This window comes from Chiloscyllium plagiosum, unplaced genomic scaffold, assembly GCF_037043375.1.
Source record: "Chiloscyllium plagiosum isolate Xiang-an unplaced genomic scaffold, Cpla_swu_hap1 HiC_scaffold_166, whole genome shotgun sequence".
NCBI lineage: Eukaryota > Metazoa > Chordata > Chondrichthyes > Orectolobiformes > Hemiscylliidae > Chiloscyllium > Chiloscyllium plagiosum.
Window position 1 is genome coordinate 132,881 of NW_028270305.1, and position 7,305 is coordinate 140,185.

General features: G+C 42.6%; 1 non-coding gene across 1 annotated transcript; it reads left to right on the top strand.

Moving 5' to 3' along the window:
- Positions 1-6,371: 6,371 nt before the first annotated feature.
- trnas-gcu (transfer RNA serine (anticodon GCU)) lies at positions 6,372-6,453 on the top strand. Its single transcript has one exon. It is a non-coding gene; the product is annotated as a tRNA-Ser (tRNA).
- Positions 6,454-7,305: the final 852 nt, after the last annotated feature.

Genomic DNA, 7,305 nt, shown 5'->3' on the forward strand with positions numbered 1-7,305 from the left:
CTCTCCATGGTTTTCAGAGCTTCCCCTCTCTGCAGCCTCTGCTCCATTTGTTGTTCATGTTACAGAGCCAGATGCTGTTACTACAGTCCCATGCTATGTCCCGAGCTGGGACACTAAATCCTCCGGTCTCCTGAAATGTCTGAAGCAGCTTACAGCACAACTTCTAGCAAACAATCCCCAGTACCTCCACTAACAGGAGGAAGTCAGAGTCGCCTCAGCTACAAGTTAGATGCCTTGTCCTTTACAATTATACTCAAGGACCTTCCTTGCGTTACTGACCGTACCATCAACTGAGAGGGACAAACAGAGGCATTCCATGGGAAGGCGCATACCAAGATTCAAACACGTGAATCAAAGCTCCTGGAACACCCTTGTCCATAGGGTATCACATGGGACACATTGAGAAGTGAGGAACAGCCTGACACACACTATTTCAATGTTTCTGAGCTTCACCATGCCGATACACGAGGGAATCAAAAGCCAATGCCAGGGAAAGACGCGGAAAAAAAAACAAATAATTAATTAACAGATAACTTGGTGAAAATATGTTTAAGGAGATGGAGGGATTGTATCAACTGGATAAGTGAGACAACGGTGGGCCCAATCACAAGAATGCAAACATTGAATAAATACATTGCTAGATCAGCTGAATTGGTCTATTGTCTCCAATTCTAAATCTGCTTCACAGAACCAGCCCAGACACCTTAAATTGGGGTAAGGTAACGGCCAAGATGGAGAGCTGTGCAGACCGTGCTAGTGGATTACTCCATAAACCGGACTATCTGCACAGCATGGGGAGCATTGCAAACCTCTGCCAGGATATAGCAACCTCCACCACCACCCTATGTCTGGACATTTGAGTCAATTTTGTATCCAAATGGCTAGTTTTCCATGTATTTCATATGAACCAACCTTGTTAAACAGATGACCATGCACAATGTTGTTCAACACCTTACTGATGTCCATCTCGCCAATGTGCAACTCTCTACCTCAGTTAATCTTTTTAGTCACTTCTTCAAAAAAATTCAGTCAAGTCAGTGAGACACAACATTGCTTGCACATTTCCATGTTGACTACCCCTAATCCGTCGTTACCTTTCAAAGTGCGTGAAAATCCTATGCCTCATTATCCCCTCCAACAACTTACCCACCACTGCCGTTATACTCACTGCTTTTCCTTATTACCTTTCTTAAATTCCTTAAGTTATGGCACCACGTTAGCCAACCTCCAGTCTTCCGGCACTATACCTGTGGCTATGGATGATAGCACGAGGCCCAGCAATCACTTTCCTAGCTTCTCACAGAGATCTAGCGTACATCTAATAAAAGTCAGAACAGTTTCCTTCCTTTGCATGTTTTGAGACCTCCAGCAGCTCCTCTGTGATACAGACACTTTCGAAGATGTCATTACTTATTTCCCAAATTATTTAGCTTCCATATCCTCCTCCACAGTAAATATTGATACAAAATATTCGTTCAGTACCTCCCCCATTTCCTGTGGTTCTGCATATGGGCAGGCTTGCTGATGTTGAAGGATGCCCTATTCTTTCCACAGTTACTGTTTTGTCCTTGACGTATTTGAAGAAGCCAAAGCTATCACATGTCCCCTTTTTTACGCGTGCAATTTCCCTCTTAAGTATACTATTGTTGCCTTCAGACTCTTCTATTGAATCACTTTAAATCAGGAATTAAGAGGCAAATGCTGACCATTCCAGTTTCGAAAAATTCCATCTGGTTCACTGATACCCTTTAAGGAAGCAAACTGCCATGCTTACCTGGTGTGGTTTACATGTGACTCCAAACCCACAGCAATGTGGTTGACTGTTAACTGCTCTCTAGGCAATTAGGGATGTGTAATAGATGTTTGCCTAGCCAGGGACGCCCTTATCCCATGAATGCATTAAGAAAAAAACCCTCAATTCCTGCTGTCTATAACTGACATATTCTTCCTTCTTATCCGTGACCAGAACCTCAATTTCTCCAATTCTCCAGCATTCCTTACACGTACCAGCCTTACCCTTCAACCTAAGCGGGACATACTGTCTCTTTACTCCTGACAACACATTTTTGAAGGCTTCTCACTTCACAACTGACCAATTTCTCTGCGAATATATATCCCAACCGACGTTAACATTTTCATTGAGTAGGACAGAGGGATTGTCTGCATGAGGCTGAGCTAAATGATGCTATCTTATCAAACTCACCTCATTAACTATCCACCCCACCCATGGAGTCCCTCTTATTCAATGCCAGCCCGACTCTACATTCATCATGGCTGGAGGTTCTCACCATCGCCCAGATGCCCCCGATACTCCGCGACTCCTGGCATTGGTGCCATCTTTAAAAGTCCAATGGTCACATGGTTGTGCTTTCTCAAGTTGGAGCTGCCCTCCATAGTTTATCCTGAACATGGCAGATACGTGGAAATTATACCACAGTTTGTCGACTGGGGCCCGCAGATGCTGGTAGATTGGCTAGTACAGAGAGGGAAATTCTCTTTCCAAAAGGCGGGCCACACCACCAGACCCACCAATCATGGTCTGAGCTCAGAGCAGTATCTGCGGTCTGAAGAAATGTCCAGCAATAGAGGACAAGCATCATTTACCTTCCCCACTCTGTCAGGATAAGATCACCGTATTTTCTATACTCCCTCACAGTCACTGTTTATCTGTTATAACACCTACCCCGGAACAAAACCTATGCCCCAACACTCTCACTGCTGCTTGCAGCACCTTCCGTTTCTCTCTTTTACCCCTCTACTATATCTCCTTCATTAATAGCACTGCATGGATACAACACTCTTGAACAACTCCCTTTGGACAAGTCACCATCTCACCCACCAATCCCCCCCCCCACTTTCACCAGCACTGACAGTAGTATAACCCACTCACACCTTCACTGAATCCTTCCCCGTCTCCTATTCCAGAAGAAACAGCTCGGAATAGAATAGAAAGTGCGAATCTGGGTAGTGGAGTGGTCGATATCCACCTCCCCCCGCCCCCTATATTTGTGTGTCTGCATTTGTCTCTGTGAGTGTCTGCGTGTGGTTGCAGGTCTGGCAGTCTCTGTGGTACTTAAAATGACATAATCTCTCTCTTATCTGGCCACCACACCCTACTTCAGTGATGGTGGCAGAGGGCGATAACCTTCGATGATTCAGTCTGAGTGGGAGATAAGGCAGCAGCTCACAGCACTATTCAAACTGACAGCACCATCAACACACACACCTTCCCACCCGCTACACCCCCGCCCCACACACACACACACACACACACACACACACACACACAAAATGCTGGTAGATGGAGAGTTGCAAATATACTTGGGGTCGTCCGAATGGAAATGCTCACCTCGGAGTGAACCATTTTGTCAGGAGATGACATCAATTGATTTCTGTTTCTGTGATTTGCAATGCTTAAAAATTACGTGGAAACGTATTGAAAATTCCCAAAAAAGGCCTGGTAGTGTTGATAATGACGCAGGGACAATATCGCTTAGTATCAGACAAAACTGCTCTGTGTTTCCAAAGATATTATTTGAAAAAAATCAAACGAACGTATAATTTAAGAGATTCACAGCAAAGGATTTGCGATCGACTCAGAACCAAAAACTGTGACACTGATGCAGTGGCGTGGGGAGGCCAGCAGAGGGATGAATCCAATCATAAAACTGAGTGGTTCGCACACCCTCTCTCAGGATTAGAGATGTTGGCCTTACAAACCTTCCGAACATTCCGTGGAAGAATAAAGGGAGTGATAGATAATTTTCGTCTCCATGGAGACGATGTTCATGAACTGGATAGATACAATTTACCTTATTGGAGTTTATATATACAGAAGTCATATTTAAAAAGCAGAGTTCATAGTGTAACTGTAAAATCTTTAGGTCACCCTCAGTGTGAGCATTGTGTGTAATCCTTGCCTCATTCTCCACCAAAAACATGTAAAGAATTTAAAAAGGGCACAGACGCTGTTCCCTGGATAGCAAGATATTAGAAAACCAAGTGGCGTTGTTTACTGAGACATAAAAATATCAGATAGGATACAAAAGGTTTAATCGGGATGATAGAAAGAATGAAGGAGTTTATACACGAGATTTGGAAATCCTGGAGCAGAAACACGCAAGTTTATATGTAAACAAATGAGATTTTCACATAACGCGAGGTTTGAATGACTAAATCAGGGAAATTCCCTCTTTCGAGTGTAACAATAACTTTAGTTAGAGCTTCAAAACCATTAGTGAATGATTAAGAAAGGTTTGGATGAGAGTTTCTTCCACTCAATAAAATTATTTTAATCGTGAATGAATTTACAGAAATAAAGCGTAGAAGCTGATTTCACAGTGATTTAAAAGATACACGAGCAAACATACAAGGATGGAATTTACCATTGAGAGAAAGTCAGTGGGGTTGCGTAACAATTTCGAATTTGGTTGACTTCAGACACAAAGACATTTCATGAATACGTACAACTGAATGAGATTGAATATAAAATGTTCATGGGTTGGTAAGGTGTGACGTATTATTCAAGGTGAAACTCTGTAAATGGAGCAGATGTCCTAATATAACTGCAGACAGAGGTTACATCCTAATGAATAGGAACTGAACCGTCACTTGGAGATGCAACACCTACTTTAAAGCTTTGACCACATTCACATGATGTTATGTATATTTCGTACATTCTTAACTCCACCCAAGAAATCCACCATGAAGACTCTGTCCTTTTGTATTGTTAAACCTCTATACTTCTCTGCAGCACGCCATTGAAGATAAAATATGCTCAGACCAAAATTCAATTCAATACAATATTCAAACGGTCATATGTAATTTATTTTTTATTATTGCAATAACCTTTGTGAGTTTGCAACAAACTGCATAACATGAAACCAGATCAACATCTATTTTCCCGGAATTTAACGCAGTGCACATGGGAAACGTTATCCATCTGCTGAAAATTCACCTTCGGCTCTTTCTCCACGCATGTCTCTACACTTTTTAAATACTTACAGTATGTTTGTTGATCAAGGAGTCATTATCCAGAAAAGGTCGTTTCTCAATCCACAAACACGGGTATCTTCCCATAAACTTGGCTTTGCTCAATATCACCTTTTATCCGTACGCCTCAACACAGACGACAAATTGAAGCTGCTCCATGTGATGCTCAAACGTAAAACCTCGGCACAGCACAGCCCACTATACTGGAACAGAGATACCGTGCACTGGTCACCTGCAGCACAGGAGCAACACATTAATGCTTACCTCCACAATCCTGGTTTTACCTTAACGTTTGGGAAACCGAATTTCTCTGATTCCATGGCTAGTAACGGGGATTGTACGATCATCTTCACCAGTAGTTCTGGCCCCGAGTGAGGAAAGTGGTGAGCTACTCATTGCAAAGATGGGTAGATTGTTGAAATATACAATTTCGACATTTGCCTTCACTATGAGCACTTCATTTCGTTTTTCATCTGTAGAAATCTTAAAATCTTCATCTTGAACAGACGCAATGACAGATTTCCATTGGATCTCTGGCATCAAATTCCAAAGTGTAAACTCCCTCTGAATTCTTCCACCGCAGTCCGCTGTGTGGGAAGTGTTCCTGTTGTGGGAAATACACTTCCCCGTGTGTCAACTGCTGGTCCAAGCATGCGCTCTCGCACTGCACTCATTTTCCATCTGACACTTGCTCACTGTTTTGCTGTGATCATACAGTGACTTGGTGTCGCACGGCCCAGGAACTGATGCAGATCAAGGTTTTTGCATTGTTGAGTTCAATTGTCAGTTTAGCCTTATTTAGGATTTTGAAATTGTCTGTCCTAGACACAAGTGCATGTCAAACATATCTGAGTGGAAGAAAGGTGTTCCGAATAATGACATTGAGCACTATGCACTCTACTCCAGTCTGGCAAACAATTCCTCACAGGCAATTTAATAAACAATAGACAATAGGTGCAGGGACAGGCCATTCTGCCCTTCGAGCCAGCACCACCATTCAATATGATCATGACTGATCATCCTCAATCAGTATCCTGTTCCTGCCTTATCCACATAACCCTTGATTCCACTATCCTTAAGAGCTCTATCCAACTCTTTCTTGAAAGAACACCTCCTACTGTCTCGGGTTCTTCATTCCATTGACTTCAAATCTTCACAGAATTCAACAGACCTTGTTACATAGTCATTTCTTCATTTTTGTTCAGACCACTGTGAGCAGAGTGTCACAGTGCGAATGCGCTTGCCCCACAACCCAGATGACAGACAATAGTCTTGGAACCGTACTGTGCTATTTATGATTTCACCAAAACAAGGGAGAAATGTCTGCTGCTCTGCATAATTTATGCAATTCACTTATTCATAAGAATACAGGCGTATGTGACGAGGTGGCCGAGAGGTTAAGGCGATGGACTGCTAATCCATTGTGTTCTGCACGCGTGGGTTCGAGTCCCACTCTCGTCGGTGCTGTCAGTGATTTTCAATGTTGCTATTTTTGGATGATCACAACTGTCTTACTGAAATTGGAACTGCAATATCAGTTTGTATGCATCGACGCTATTATAAAATCTCAAAGAATAATTTGGTCCTGTTGCCTAAACTGCATTGAAATGTAGATTGCATTGGGATATTGAAAAGGAACGAGACTTTCTTTTACAAGTCAAGCTGCTGTGACCTTTTATCGTACGAAAGAGATCCAGGAAAGCCAAATAACAAGAGATGTGAAGGGCATGTTTATGCAGTGGGATTCTTAATGATTATTTTGTCAAATGAAATCTGGAGCAGGTTGAGTAGAAGTGGTTCATCTTGGTGAGAAGAGCACAAAATAATGGAGATATTTCAAAAGGAGCAGGGCGTGGGTGTAGGGCCATCGAGAACTAGCTGTAAATGTACAGTAGAGAATTGCCGATGTGGGTGCTGTGCATGGGCACGGAAAGACTTACACATTGGTCTCGCCCTCGCCCCTTGCTCTCGCCATTGATGAATGCTGGACATAAGGCCTAAATACAAGATGTGGGAAGCGAGTCCCTCTCGTTCTGCACACACTGGAAGCATCACATTGAACTATGAAAAACTGGAGAAGTCAGCATGTTAACTGTAGGGGCTGAACCTAAACTGTGGATCAATAACCACAGATTCATGCAGCATAAACATGAAAAATGATTTAAAGTGTCTTTATACGCATGTCATTAACAGACGTTTCGCTCTAATACCCTTGTGGTTGAAAGAATAAGGCAACACATTTCAGATGGATGACAACGTAACTAATTTTGTTTTGAAATTGAGATCTATTTGATCTTTTTACACAGTGAACAA